Here is a 16,056-nt window from a genome sequence, read left to right as displayed (position 1 = left end):
CTAGATTAATTTTGGTCTCTGATGCAGTAGATTCTTCCCAATGTACTTGAGACATGATTTCCCCAGTTGGATGAATCTCTTCAGAAACTGACATTTGGGATAATTGGATGACATGTGAAAATCAGATTTAAAGTGAGTTAGTCACTGTAGCTTGCTAATATAGTCAATGGGGAGAAATAAGCATGCCTGGAAGATGGTATCTTTCATGTTTTAAGAAGGTGACTAAAGATCTGTATGTTTTGGCTTTTGTTGGGTTTTTTTGTTTGTTTGTTTTTAACAAGGTGAGGAGGTGGAAATTGCCTGGAGCTGTTAGCACTGAGATAGCCCAGTTGCTCTGCAGTCTGTTGTGACTGGGCCCAGTTCCTAAGTCTGCATGCTCCTTTCTCAGTAAGGTTTGGAAGGGTACAGTATTGTCCAAGTAGCATCCTGGACACAGGCGTGTTCCTTGGTCTCCTTCTCTGTACTGTGGGACACTTAATGCTGAGTAAGCCAGAACCTGAATGCCAGAGTCCAAGAGCTACGAAGTCAACCTTATTGCTTACTTACGTTTCATCAGAAGACAGCTATTGTAATCTCTGCAAGTTTTGACAAAAATGTAACCGCTTTGCGAAGTCCTATTTTAACTACAGAAACTCCACTCTTAAAATATGTGAGAATTAATCTGAAGTGCACCTCCTGCTAGCTGAAGCCTGTTGTTTGTCCCCTGGTGATTGAGAGGTTTCTTTATTTATAACTGGGCAAAGTCCATCTAACTCTCTGCCTATTACAGAATTATGCACTTTATAGAGTGGCCAGAACGACATTCTCCAGGAAGAGATAGACTTAGGTTTACACACATAGCAAAAATGGCCATTGCCTCTAATTTTTCTCCCTTTCTCTTTGGAAGTAGAGGAGAAAATATGTAAGAGAGGTTTGGGGTTGTAGAGATTTCTCCCACCAAGCCCTTGGTCCAGTACTGATGAAGCTTCCCAACCTCATCAAATTGAGGACATAGCCTTTAATTTCCTCTCTTCCAGCTTAGGTTTGTGTTGCCACACAGTGTTTTGATATATAGTGATACCCAGATTTACACAAAGCTGGGGGTATAGGGAACTTTATCAGGGGGAAAAAGACTACTTTAGAAGTGCTATTGAAACCCCTAGCATTCTAATGTTTTTGGTTTTTTTAAATTAAATGCTATTTTGAATGACTGGAGAAGTTCTTTGCAACTTTCTTTTGTGCTTTAATTTAAGGTAGAAATGTCAGAGACACATCCGTCAGTCTTAAATATTGTGGGCCTTTAACTTGCTGTATCACCAAACGGGAATCTGAGCTGTCAGAAGCAATGTTGGGAAATATAAAATTCTCTTCTAGTCCATATACTTTGTAAACTGACGGCTTATATGTTTCTTAAATCATCTAGATTCTTCAGAAATTGATGTCCAAATTCAGTTTCAGCTTGCTTAATTTTTCTCTTAATTGTGCATTGAAGGAAGGGGATTGCTTTTAAAGGATACTTCTTACAAATTTTGATTTGAGTTGTTGTTCAGCAGAGTTCCTTAAAAAATGAGAAGGTGGTACCTTTTCCTCCCACCTGTCACTTCAGCCTATGAAACAACCATGGATATTACAGAATACTGCACAGCCAGAGTGAGCTCAGCTGCTGCATGCTTGGTGAAGATCTCCACCAGTAACCTGCTGTTCCTGGCACTTACTGGTTGTAGGGGAGAGAAAGAGAGTGTCTATCTTGCTTGCGGGTCCTCTTTTTGTACTTCAGAAGGGTGAAGGAAGTAGGGACAAGAGCACAAAGGGCTCTGCCTCAGCCTACAGAGGAGGAATCAATTGTAGCTTTATGACCTTTCTGAAATAATGTATTCAGCTGTTAGGTCAAAGGTTGATTGTGACCGCTTTATAATGTTGTATATTGTTTCTTGGTGAATGCCTAACTGGTTGCATACACTTTCAGACATGTCCAGATATTACTGACAAATTCTTTTAAGTAAAGTGCCATTGATTTGCGTCATCATTAGCAAATCTGTTAACTGTCCACCTCACTTTGATCATCTTGGATAGCTTTCATAATGTTTGTAAGAATTTATTTTTTTTTTAAACACTAGGTAGGAAGGAAAATACTAGCAAAACTCAACAATGGCACAACTGTTCGGCTAGTTTCACGTGTGTGCTAACCAGCAAACTAATTCTTCCCCTCTTATCAGCATTAAGATTTTCACAACAGATTCAGAGACTGGAAGTAGGCAGTCTTTGGAAGTTTGTTGGTTTTTTTTTTTTTGCATTGGGAAACACCAAATAATACTCATTTGACATAAAGTATTTTACATGGTAACTGCTGGTACAGCTTACAGCCAAAGCGTGGGAATTGCAAAGAACATACAGTTGAGGTACAGCTGAAAAATGTCTTCAGTTTTGATGCTCAATTGAAATAATTGCAAGGGTGTTTTGATTCCACAAGTGTTGTGAAGAAGACAGGATTATTGCAGGAAGTGAAGGTTTTTATTTATTTTAAATACAATATCTAAAAACCTGTTGTGAATCAGATCAGAAATCTTCAAAGGGCCTGGCTCTTTGAACAGTGCCACATGTAGTGCTTTACGGCACTTTTAGATTTTAATTTTTTTTAATTTTTAGAAATGAGTATTTTGATTCTTGACATTTAGTAGCATCTTAAGCAGCTGGGGGCTTGGTTTCGTTTTTTTAATTGTAATTTTCACTTCACGCAATCTTTAAATTACTTAGTTTTCCAAAATAAAATTGGCAGTATTCTGCCTCTCAGTGCATCTAGATACAACTCCAATGAAAGTTTACTCCCTGGTTCACTTTTGGACTGTTGCAGATGCGTGAATTGATCAGGGGGAGTGCTTACTGAGAGGGCTGTAGCTGAAAGCTTAGCCCTTGCTGCCACTTTGCTGTGCAGTACAAGCTGCGTCTCTTGCCCAGTTTGCTTAGCATTGTAAAGCTGAAGTCCTGGGGACTTCAAACAACAAGTCATCGTGAAATGAGAGTCTTCCAGTTTTTATCTATAGAGTTTGATGTGTCTAACCGCTGGCCAGGACCAGATGCCTCAGAAAGTTCCAGAGTTCAGTGACTGCCCCTAACACTGCTTCCTTCTAATTCCCTGTAAACTAGAATTAGCTTAAAACTTTGAAGCACAAATGTTTGTCTGTTGCATTATCCAGATTCTTCAAAACACTTCTGTTACCCTTATGTTTATAGTCTTACTGATTTAAAGATACAATAGTGGGATTATTTTAAGTAGCAATTTTTCTGTGCACTATCTGCTAACCACAGACTGTGTCAACGCTAATGAAACAGATTGGGTTTGCTGTAAATGAGACAAATAGAACTTTGCTTAGCCAAGCTGTGAGAACTGAGAATGCAAAAGAAAAAAGACGAAGTAGAAACAAGCAGATCAAAATTGTAAGTATTTCTCAATAATAAAGAATGAGGCAGACACACTTATGGGAAATACACTGATTCTTATATGTGGGCACTAACAAGTCTTGAACATTTATCAGTGCTATTAGATGCAGATTTTAACATTTATCTTTTACTGGTTCTTCTCAGAAAACTGTATTTTTACAAAACAAGGCTCCAAACCATCTCCCCCTCCCCCCGATGATCAGCTTTCTACTGATCATCTTTCACATGACGAGAAGGGGAGGAAACATGAGTACAGTATGAATTTAAAAAAGCCTTTTCATAAATAAAAACAGTTTATCTGCAAAATTAAAAAATCACCAATTCTCACGTCTTTCCAACCTGCCTTTCTACAAAAAGCAGTGAAATCTATAGTTTTTGAATGTCAGTGCCACTGAACAGTCTAGTCATCTTTCCAGCCTCCGTGTTTCTACTTGCTTCTAGGGATATTCTGTTGTCTTAGTGCATTCAGTGGTGCTGACAGTATCTTGTAGCAGTGGTTAAAGATGAAATGTTTGCTGATTTTATTATGTCAGCTGCCTTTTAGAAAAATGACGCGGAGTTGCTTGCCCTCTCTTCTGAAAATACTCATAGGCCTTAAGAGCATGTCACTAAAAAGATGGGTTCTCTCTCGCTTTCTTCAGGACATGCTGCTACTACTTGTCTAACCTGAAATAGTTTGGATTGTGTTTGTTTTTTCAAAATCACAAACATGTAGATTGTTAATTCTGTATGGATTTTGTCCCTAGTCCTGAAAACAAAGATTGGTTAATGGCCTTTACTACCCAGACCTTTTCTGTTCTTCATTAGGAAAGTGTTAATCTCCACATATGGAGCAGTTAGATCCCGCTAGATTATCAGTCAGTATTAGCACATACTAGGGTAGAGAATTTTGTAGTTGTGGAAAACATGTAAATTGGAATTTGCTCCAATACATTTGGAGGAAAATAGGAGATTTTAGAACTTTGTGTTGAGTATTGCATTGTGATACTTGGACAAAGATCAATGTCTATAGGATGCTTACAAAAAAACCCAAGAAGCCTGTTTTCTTCTATCATTCATACTAAAAACCAGAAGATAATTTAAGGAAAAAAAAGAAAATTCTAACATTTCTGTAGTATCTTTAAGGAAAAGTAATGTTGTGTGCTTAGCCTGCTATGAATTGGCATTGTGTTGTGCAGAGCTCAACCTAAAGTTTTCAGAACTCTATTGATTACTAGCCAACATAAGTGGGGAGGGAGGAAGTCTGAAGGAAGTCTGAAGGAAGATGGAGATATAAAAATCTTATGAAAGTTGACTTTAAGAAAGAATCAGTTAGAAGTACCATTCTTCACAGCCATGAAATTCTTAAATTGTTTTAAATTGCCAAAGGCTTAAGACACTGTTTTAATTTAGCTTTTGTTACCGATGTGTCAGCTGTTCCTATTTAATAGTCTTATGCTGCCTGTAGTACCTGTTACATAGATCTTTTGCATTTTTCCATTTAATCTGTTTTCTAAATGTTAGTGGGTTTGATTGTGGAAGAGAGTAGTTTTGTAGCCTCATTAGCATTGTTATGATATGAACAGCAGATTTTGAACACACAATCAATGGAAAAACTACTTGTGCCACATTTGTAACTCACATTACCTTAGCTGGACCACAGATGTGATTCCATCTGGCAATTCCTGTGCTGCTAATAAATAACAACGCTCAAGTCTTGCAGTGCTCTTTGATCAGTAGCTTTTAGGGACATACAAATGCTGTTGTACTAGTCCCACAAACAGGGAAACTCTGACATAGCTGAGGTGACAAACCTACAAATCCCAGTAAGTCCATGTTGAAGCTTCAACAGAGTTAGCATTTTGAGTCTGTGTCCAGTCTTCCCTGTTCACTGGACCACACTGTGGAGCCAACCTAGATATAATGGTTTTTCCCTGTAACAGAAGACTGCACATAGATGGAAAAACAGCTGCTTTGAAAACTCAAAGTAAGTGTTTTCAATAATAAAATGATACTGGATATGAATAACTGATACCTTGAGCCTAGAAAGCTTTTACTTGGTAAAGAATTTCATGCTGATCAAACGTTAGGAATATGACTTGACATTAAAATAGTGGGAAGTTACCCTTTTTTTGTTATAAGTATGCTGTAGGTTTGAGTCCTTTTACCTAAGTGTGTATGTGCGCGTACACTTGCTTATTACCTTTGAAGATATTACTGTCCAAGTAATTTTTCTATTTTTTTAATGCCTCAGACAACATTTAATCAGTAATCTCATGTTGTCGCATTACGCATACCAAGTTGTTACAAAGCAGTTTCATGTATCTTGTCGTCTTGTGTTAGGACTTACACCAGAGTGATGCATATGTGGTATTTGAAGTAATTTCTCACAAGAAGGGAGGGATGTGGATTTTTTTGCCCTACATAGCCGTCTTTTTCCACAGGTATGCCAGTTGTTGGATGTTTTCAGTTCAGCTCTTTAGTGAAGATTAACAGAGGGAAACCATCTTTGTCAGCCATCTAAAATGTCTTAAATATTAATATCTAATAAAAAGTATTTCTGGTTATAGTATTATTTAGAGCAGATGTGTAAATTATAAAACAAAATTGGGAAACACACCATTAAATGTACCTAATAAATGCACACTATAGAGTAACACAGTATTTAAGAAAAAGCGCAGTAGAATCCAGTTGATTATTCCTTTGCTGTATCTTTTTATTCTCTTATAAAGTGTTGGGGTTTTTTTTCCTCCCTTCTTTCTGGCTTATTTGCAACTGAAGTCATGAGCTGCATCATAGATTCAAATATAAAGTCAGAAGTTGGTTCGTTCCGAGCTAGTATATCCTATCTGGGAATTGGGAAGCTAAATTAAAAATGCAGTTATAAAAAGGCATATATTTGGAAGCTTTGTTCTCTTAAACCCAAACCTTCTGTTGACTGACGTTAGATGATCCAGAAGCAGATGCTGCAGCAGCTATTTGTTGATTTAGTTGCTATGGTGACATGATACATTCGTGTACAGCAGGAAGCTCACTGTACGTTGGCTAATTTGATAGGAAGGAAGGCTTGAGGTAGGTATTGCTGACTATATTGTTAATTGATCCTACCTTTCACATCCTGCCTCCACATGCTTTGTGGATGCACAGCTCTAGAGGAAGGTAAAGGGAGATGCTCCGTCGTGGCGTTTAGGTTAAGGTGCCTTGTTAAAAGAAGGGGGAGGCAGCGCTCAGCACATCGCCGAAGATTACCTCAGTATTAAGTGAATGGAACAGATTGGAGCAGCCGGAGTGTGGTGCCTGTTGAATCTTCCTTCATCCTTTGTCACTGTGGTAGCACCAGTTGAATGAGAGAAATAAAAGGATGCGAGCAACAGTAAGTCAAAGTGCTAAGGCTTTTGAAATGGGTTACGAGATAAAGCATGTCACTAATTAACATCTTGATTGGAGCTATTAGTGGAGAAAAATGTAATTGTTCTGAATATGTGCCCTAATGACAGAGCATAAATGTGGCTCTGCCTGGAAGTTGTGTTGTATTATATTCACCCTTTTCCAGAAATACACCCTTTTTTTAATCTTGTTGCAGACAGACTGTTAAAGATACAGTATATATCTTACAAAGGGCTTGGCTGTAACCCCCTCTTAACAGGTTTAGTTGAGGGTTTTAAAAATTTTTGAAGTCAGAATGACCAAAAGCATTAGCTACAGCGTTTTCCTAAATTTGTTAAATGTTCAAAACTGAATTTACCTTTGTCCTTTTGGCTAAAAATACTTCTCATCAGTATTCCTGAGCTAATTTCAGTTGCAGTATTTTCAGACAAACCACTGCTGTCTTTATGTTGATGTATATTACCAGTGCATTTAGAAATATGGTTTCGGTAAAGTCTTTCCGTTATTTGTGATTTTTGCTGACAATCATTTGCTACTGACTCAGCACCTGTAACCATAAAATGCTAAATATAGATGTTTTCAAATTAAGAAGAAACAAAACAAAAAAACCCCAACCACAGTCCTGATGCTCTTGTCTCTTTCCTATTAAAACATCTTAGAAAAGAACATTGTTTCTGCTAGTGTGGAAATGGATTGTGATTTGATTCTCTTTGAATTACGGTTTCAAAGGTCCAGGGAAATATTTTAAAACGCTTTACCCTCTTGGCTTCTAGAAAGTTTGTTTGGAGGACAAAACCAAAACACCTTACAACCCCCAAAACCACACACATCCCCCAAAACCACTCCAGAAGAAGAGAACGTGTGCTTTTCAGTAGTACTGTGCTTTTCAGTAGTACTGTTTTGCTCCAATTTGTAATCTCTCTTGTTGTACAGGAGCAGTCTCTTACTATGTTATTTCATTTAAGTACGTTTTAACCGCAGTTCTAATGTAATGCACTCTTATTTCTTCATATTATATATTATTTTAGCAACTGATAAAATTAATGTAATATATCCTAGGTTTTTACCCCACTTTCTCCTTGCCTTCTTACTTCCCCACATTTTTCAGTATTTTAATATGTGTACCAGACGATGAATTGACTTTGCTGCTAAAATATTGCAATTTTTTTTGTTACAATATGTTTAGTAGTAGATCAATTAGCATTCTTGTTACATATGTTTAGAGGCTTTTATCTTGGTTGGAAAATTTGTCCCAGATTTCACTCATTCTGGAAAAATATGTAAATTCACAAAGCGTAACGAACTTCTTTTAGAGGAAGATATCAAGTAACTCATTCAGTTCCTTTCCCCTTCGGTGGGAGGTGGGGGGTGGCTGGGGAGAGGGAAGGATTCCAAATATCCCTTTACACTGAAATTCAATCGGGTTCCTTTGGTTTTCTTGCTTTTGTGGTGGTAGACAGTGCTAGCCTGTGGAGAGAGCAGAGTGCCAGTTCTCACATGGGCTTATCCCGCAACTTCGCACATGACACAAAGTATTTAATGTATTTTGGTTTCTTTAGCCTCAGTCAGGATTAAAAAAAATGTAACCTTTTTCTTTTCCTCTTCAGAAGGCTGATAGTCCTTGATACTGACAGATGTGTTTGAGAGCTAAGATATTTTAGAGAGACAGAGGGACCTTGATGTCTGTAGATTTTTCTTTAATGCAAATACCAAAATATTTCTGTCGTATCCCAGTAACTCTGAAATGATAGTTTCAGTCTTTCAGCTAAGACTCTGCTGGTTAGAAATGAACACATAGGTTTTAGGAAAACTGAATCTTTTTAAATGATGTTGTGTATTCAGTGGCTAATGACTTTTTCTACAGACGGAGAAGCTTTTAGGTATAAAAGCATTTATTTGGGCAATACAATTTGTTACCTGCTACAAAAGACGTGAAAATGTGGTTGTGAATACCAAACTTGTAAAGAAATTTTTGCTGTATCTGAATTAAATCTGTGCTGTTTGTGTTGGCCTTAGAAGCATTAGAAACTGTATTTCAGTCAGTCTTGTCCTTTTAGAAACATAGGTATTATTTGAACTGCAGCTTCAAATGTATGATACTGGGATCATCCTTACATGGTAAGGATAAGCTAAACTCTCTTCCATAAACCTTATTCAAATCTGATCTGCAAAAATTTCCCCAAATTAGGGAGGTCTTCGTACCTTTATGGAGCAGGGTAGAGGAGGTTAGCAACTGTTTTAATTCTGTGTTTATTTTGGTTTGTGCCTTTGTGAAAGTTCATCTAGTATAGGTCTAGACATAATCATTTGTCTGGGTGGGTTTTTTTTTACTTCAGACTAAATTTAATCTTCTAGAACCTAAAAAATAAATTTTAAATATTTTCTCTATATGTATGATATATTAGTAATATTTTTGCATATGTAGTTTTTCCAAAGAAAATCTCTTTTACCTTACAGATCCGCTGCATATATGTATTTGATAAAAGTGGCAGAACATTTTTGAGGCACTGTTTTTTGGCTGGCTGTATTGTTCACATATTTGTGTATTTGGGAAGGGAGCTTTGTTCTTTAGCCTCTGAGTTTTATTCAGAGTGCTGCTTTTGCACATGAGTAATGGTAAGCAAAAGAAGAAAAATTGGTCAAACTTAGTATGAGACTTTTTTATTGTTAGTTTTCTAGAGCTCATTGACTTATTTCAGGTTTTACTTAGTGTCCTTTTTCCCCTCCATCGGGACAGAAATATTTTGGACCTCTAATTGTATTTACAGTTTCTGCTATGGAAAGATGTTGCCTTAAAACAGTGAAGTAGCATACTTGTGGATTAGTCCTAAGCTTTTTGTTTTGTTTTCCTGCTCTGCCATTCTTTCACCTCATCTAGGCCCCTTATCAGGATGAATCCAATTTTGGTATTGGTTTGGTACTTCACCATAATGTCTGTAGGTTTTATTTTGGTCTTACTTACTAACCACCTGATGGAGAACAGTCATTAATTGTGCAAGCCTATTTATAGTTTATCATTATTTTTTTCTGTGACCGAGAGCTTTGGGAAAACTTTTTCCTGCACGTTGTAAAAATAAATACACATCTGTGATGCCACAAGTTTGATGCTGTCTTTCCCGTCAGATAGCTGAAATTATATTGAAACCTGGCAATCCGCTAATGCATCACTTCTGTTAGTAGGATGGAAGTGGAAGTAGAGGTGCTTGTAGAAGTGTGGATCATACTGACAGAAGGAGGGGCTGTTGGTAATTGTTATTTCAGTGTAGTTAATGGGCTTTTTGGCCTTAATTAGTGTGCAAACGAACATATTCAAAGCAGGATTAGCTAGCTCTGTATTCTAAATTCCATTCTGTCCCTCACTGTGCTCCAATGGAGAAATACATTAAACTGCATATTTATCTGGCACAAGCAAAATGTTAGGCTGCTTAAGAAAGTATTCTGTATCCATAAAGACAAGGATTAGTTAAATATAAGTCAGCTATGTTTGTATTTTTGCCGTTCTGCCTTTAAAAGACATTGCTGTGACCATATTGGTGGGGCAAAGTACCTCTAAGAATATTATTTTGGCTTCTGCAGCTTCTGCTTCATGCTGATAAAAGTTACTTCTAGACCTTTCTGGAGACAAGTGTTAACATTTGGCCTTAAGTTTTCCCTTTTTTGGAGCAGACCTCTCAGTCAAGGTGGCTGCAGCTCTGTCTTGCATACATTTCCCTTCCACTCTGTGTTGTTTGTATCCTTAGTCTTATAATTTTTTTTCTGACTCCAGCCATTTTTATCAAACTTCGTTTCTTCAGTGTTAGAAATAAGCTATCAGACTTGGAAAAAACATTCAGCTCCTTTCCTGATTGAGTCTACAGAAACATCGTGTAGTTTCTCTTGCGGATAGTTAAGAGTTTACTGAATAGAAATAAGAAACATTTAGCATTCTCCTCTTTGAACGTTCATACTGTCTTTGATTCTTTAGATGCCAAATCAGAGTACTGTCTGATTTTACACACTGATGCAGAAAAGCTAAATCATATATGAGATCTTCAGATGAAATTAATGTGAAGTTGTTATTGTATCTATTGATCGTGGTATGCCCAAGTCAATGTTTCATGTCTCTGTAGGATGTGTTCATACTAATTGAGCTAAATTATATTTTAATTTTGAATTCTTTGGGGAGAGAAATATTATTAAATAGTTTTATATAGAATTGTTGTATTTTAAGAATGTATTTATCGTATAAGACCAGCTCAAATTATGATCAAGGTGAAGAATACATTTTCAAAGCTAATGAAGAGGGTGTCCCTTAAGTAGTCATTCAGAAGGGCAAAAACATTGTGATGCTTTTTGAAGCTACTCTTGGGCAGTGTTTATATATGAGCAATTTAAGTGTGCTCAAGCATGTTCCTAGAGACTGAGGCTAAGTGTCATGGACCAGGTCTGCGCTAGTAAACTATCTTTTCCTCCAGAAAGAGTTTCTGTATGCAGACTGCCTGTTAAGAGTGGTCTCCGGAATAGTTTCCAGTATTGTCTGGGAGAAGACTGCTTGTTGGCATCAGCCTGTGCTGTGTTCAGGACTACTATAACATTGTTCATCATCCCAGGTGATGTTCCTGAGCTCTGCTTGCTTTGCTAATACAGATGTGGTTTTAGGTACCACTGATGTGGTCAAGGCGATGAAGCAGTTCTCCTAGGAGAGATTAGAAACATCAGGACTCCTCACTTTGCAGAGACTGGGAACAAGGAAAGGGGGAACTGCCAAGGCTTAAAAAAATAATGGAGGAGGTGTATGAAATTTACTCACAACTGTTGTTCAGCAAATCCCATAGCATAGGAACTAGGGGATATTTAACTAGCAGGAGATGGTTTTTAAATGGCAAAAAGGTGAACTTCAGGAGCTTGGTGCCATAGGAGGTTGTGGAGGCAATTCAAAGTGTAAGCAAACTCAAAGTTTCAGCAAATGGATGGACGACAGAGATGGACTGCAGAAGGTAGCCTGGCTCACTTGCTCTCCCTAAATAAGCATCTCCAAATGATATATGAGAGACAAAGTACTGGGCTAGGTGGACTGCTGACCTGGACTGCTGACCCACACCATGAGGGTATTTCTTATGTTCTTAATTGATTTGAGCAGCTGCCTGAATTTAAACAGCAATTTCAGGAAAAGCCTATTGAGCTTTCTAACATGCAGCATGATTCAGGTTTGTTAGGAAGCTAGTCATTGCCAGTCTGGGCTATGTATCCTGAACTGACAGTGGATGGGCAGTGAAGCAGAAGTTTTAAAATCAGGAAAAAAGTCAAGTATTCCATGCTAAGAAGGAGGTTTAATGCATACTATTCCTTTTCGCAATGGAAAAACTACTAAACCACTACAAAGCTTAGTATGTTGTTCATGTGATCTGGGTTTATCTTCTAAAATATCTTTTGTAGAATAAATTAAGAACCATTGAAATGTATGAAATTTCACTGTTAAAACTCTGACAGTCTTTGGCAACTGTGTTTTGGGTATTTCAAACTTTAGTCATACGGGCTGGTAATTTTGTTTTATTTAGGCAAGAACTTTTTTTAGGATAATTGTATAGCTGCAGTCTTGTATTGTCAACTTGTATGCAATTCTCTCGAAAGAGATTCTGTACTGTTTTTCATCAGGAACTGTATTGTGGTCATGTGGATCGTCATTAAATAACTGTTCAAAGGAAACAATTTATAGTTCCAGTGGAAATTACCCAAAACTAGTTGTTGACCTAATACTTCCATTTCTTAGTAATAACACCTTAACATATTTTGAACTTGAGACAAAAATATGTTGAGTCAAAGTTGTGTTAGCATTGGGAAATTACACTTCTAAATTTTATTAGGTTCTGTTATGGTTTATCATGCTTTAAAACTGCTTTTAAGATTCTATAGCTTGTATCAAGGCCTCAGTGTCTTAAGTTCCCATTATTTTGTTCGGCTTGTGAAGTCCTTAATTAGTGTTTTGTTGATTTAGAAAGAGAAATGGCATTTGAAAAGTGGCTGCGTTAATCATGCCTCCCACTGAGATTGACACATCACAAATGATTTTTCTTCAGATTGTCATAATTATCTTAGAGGAGCAGGCAATGGAAATCTGGATACAATACTGCATGTTGGCCTTGGGATAGCAGAGCTTTACATGCTGTGAGTAAAGCAACAGGATTTGTCAGAAAAAGATTGAGGCATGGGAAGAGAGGCTAAACCATCAGACTTTTCCAAAGCTTTTCACTTAGTTCCAGCCAACATGAATGTTTTGCCTAGAAGAGGGATGAGATCAAGGTCTAGAATATTCAGTGTGAAAGACGAGGGCCTTGGTTTTCATAAGTACTGATGTCAGGGTTCATGAAGTAGCATGTTGAACAATGAGACGTGCAAGCCTGCACAAAGCCACCTAGAGTGAGATGAAAGATGTATAAATACTAAGCAACCAGTAGATTTTATTTGCCGAACACATGATGCTGTGAAAGATCCATGTTAACTTTTCCTTTAGGGAAGTTTTCTTGCATCTTTGATTATGTGCAGCACACTTTTATTGGATAAGAGAGAATCCCTATGATTGATGGTGTGTCTTTGATAATATCCCTTCTGACTAGGTGTTAAAAAATGTCCTTCTCAAAGCAGTGATTACTCTGTTGGGCTTCAGGAATGGTAATGCTGGTCCAGAAACTAGTGCTGGCCACATTGACACACATTATCCTGACACAAGGACTTCTGAAGCCAGTGGTTTTTGAAACTTCTGAAATTGCTTCAGTCCTGATTCAGATTCTCTTCTGGCACACTTGGCAACAAATACAACCTGTCTTGGAAGAGTTGTAAAATACAAATGTGAATGCACAACATAAAAGCAAGGCTGAAGGTGGGAGCCAGTGAAATAAATACACAGTCAGGCATCAAGCAGACTAATAGCCCATTGACAAAAAGGCTCTATTTTCTATACCTGGGAACTGAGTATTGTAATTAAGCTGCATTAAGTCAGTGAATCTCCTCACCCTTTTGAGTGGAAGTCAGATGTCGTCAGAGAGGTGAAAATCTAATGACAACCTGAGTGTCGGAGTGGTGCTGGACTCCATCAGGAGATCTGTTGCTTCATGGCATAGCTGCTGCTGAATAGTGCCCCATCTCACTGTGTTACACCATGGTTGGCATGCTGAGCCTTTACCTTCTCAGACTAGCTGTCAAATGAACAACAAAGATTCTCATACAGGAGAAACAGCTACAAAACAAAATCAGGAGGCATAGGGCCCACTTGTTGCAGTTGGGCCAGCGTGTCTGTTCCCATGCTCAGATCTGTTCTGCTAGCTGGAGCCTCCAGTTTCGATGTCCTGCAGCAGAGAAGGAAAACCAGCAGGTTCCCAGGGTAACATTATTACCCAGGTTACCAACCTCAGGCGCTGACACAAAAAAAATGGAAACAATGCAGGAATACCAGTCATTCCCCATTCCCGAGGGAATTCCCATCAAGGGAGTTATACCAGCCATTGCCCTAAAACTTGAGGGCTTTGCAGTTTTTGCTACCTCTCATAGTTTATACAGTGGAGAAGAAGAATATTGAACTGAAAATTGTTGAGATTGACATGTCAGCTGCAGCCAGAATGGCTCCTCCTAGGAGTTAGGGCATACTACATCAGCCAAAAGACTTGGGCAAGTACGGTTATCCAACCCACGCATAAGAGATGGAAAGATGTTCCTAGGTACTCCTGCAAAGCTTTTAGGTACTTTTATTCCAGTCTAAATTTCAAGCTAAAACTTTCAATTGTAGCAGAGAGGAGAAAGTAAATCAATGAAATGTCTTCATAAAGTTATACCTGCTTGGGGAGTCTGAAAAAGAAATTGTACAGACTCATCCATTCATATTTCTCTCCTTCATCACGTTCTGAAGGTGGTAGCCAGTTGTTAAAATGCTGTCTTCAAACACTTACAATAAACTCTGACAATACAGTATTTCTTGAAGACCTGTAAGTCTTATTTGAAGTTCACGTCTAAAATCCTCTGGTTTCTAAGTTTAGGTTATATTATGAATGCTCACTTTCACTGAATTTTATATTCAGACACTTTAGAAGATCTGGAAAATTTACTAGCGTGATAAAATGTAAATAGTGATTATAATTCATTGTTTTTTCTCAAAGAGCCTAAAGATTCTGGAGACATCTTTCTCCAGTAACAGCACTGTATCACGTGAAACAACTTAAAGTAGTATTTTTTTAAATGAGTCCTCAAAACTGAGCTAAATCAGCATTGAATCACATGGCCCAAGTTTGAAAATGTGAATATCCATCAAATCTCATCAAAGTTGCAGCTATGTTAGGGTAGGAAATCTGTAATGTTGCTCTACCAGAATGAGAGGAATTTGTATGATTTCAGCCTTTTCCTCATGCTTTCCGCCTTTTCCTCATGCTTTCCTTTCTTTTTGGTATTCCTAAAATGAGTAACGCTCAAGGTTTTTGTTTTCTTCTTTTGTAAACAAGACCAATTTTATTTTCTTTTAGCAACTTAACACAGTAAATTTTTGGCCATAAAGTTGAAGATTTGTGTATATAAAGATCTGTCTCTCTCTGATTCACACCAGGAGGAGGACATACACTCTATTTATACATGTACAAGCAAGGCTGAAGAAAGATATGTCCAGAAGGAAATCGTGAAGTGCACCTGCTCTTCTGGTTGTTTTTTTTTTTTTTTCCTTTGTTCATAATTTTAGCTTGGTTACACCTTTTTCTCTCAAGAAAGGCAGGTTTCAAATGAGAATACAGAAGTCTAAATTGGTAGCAAGCTTCGGCTTTGGTGCATGTCAGACTTCCTCTGTTTATTTTGGCTGATAAGTGTGCTTTGCTATCAATTCTGCATTGCTTGGGTTTACAAAATTAGGATAAACATCTTTCCACAAATAGAACTATATATGTTGTTTTATGCAGTGCATCTTGTCCACTTACTTTGGCATGACTTCTAATAACATTTTATCGTTAATGAATGTACAAACATGCTTGGATCATGTAAAGAAGGAAATGACACAATATTTCCCTTATGTTGAAAACTATTTGCCAAGTGGTTATGATGAAAATTCAAACACTGGGAATTCTAGGCTTCCTTCTGAAACTTTATGTAATGGTTTGATTAATGTTGAAGTTAATGTAATTTGTTGAAATAAGTTAAGATGCACATGTAACTTTAATTATATTAAGCAGTCAAGAAAATAAAATTTGTACAGGTACTGTTTTACTGAGTTGTTCTCACAGTTCTTTGAATTATTTTTTTTTTTAAATATCTGTACTTGTTCAT

The 16,056-nt window shown here is 37.4% G+C and overlaps 1 protein-coding gene across 1 annotated transcript in view; it reads left to right on the top strand.

Annotated features, from left to right (window-relative positions):
• The window catches only part of FNDC3A (fibronectin type III domain containing 3A), a 104,702-nt gene that overhangs the window by 7,756 nt on the left and 80,890 nt on the right, over nucleotides 1-16,056 (top strand). The window lies entirely within an intron of this gene.

This window comes from Charadrius vociferus, unplaced genomic scaffold (genome assembly GCF_000708025.1).
Source record: "Charadrius vociferus isolate BGI_N301 unplaced genomic scaffold, ASM70802v2 scaffold263, whole genome shotgun sequence".
Classification (NCBI taxonomy): domain Eukaryota; kingdom Metazoa; phylum Chordata; class Aves; order Charadriiformes; family Charadriidae; genus Charadrius; species Charadrius vociferus.
The sequence above is the reverse complement of the archived record's forward strand: the minus strand, read 5'-3'. Positions and strand labels throughout refer to the sequence as shown.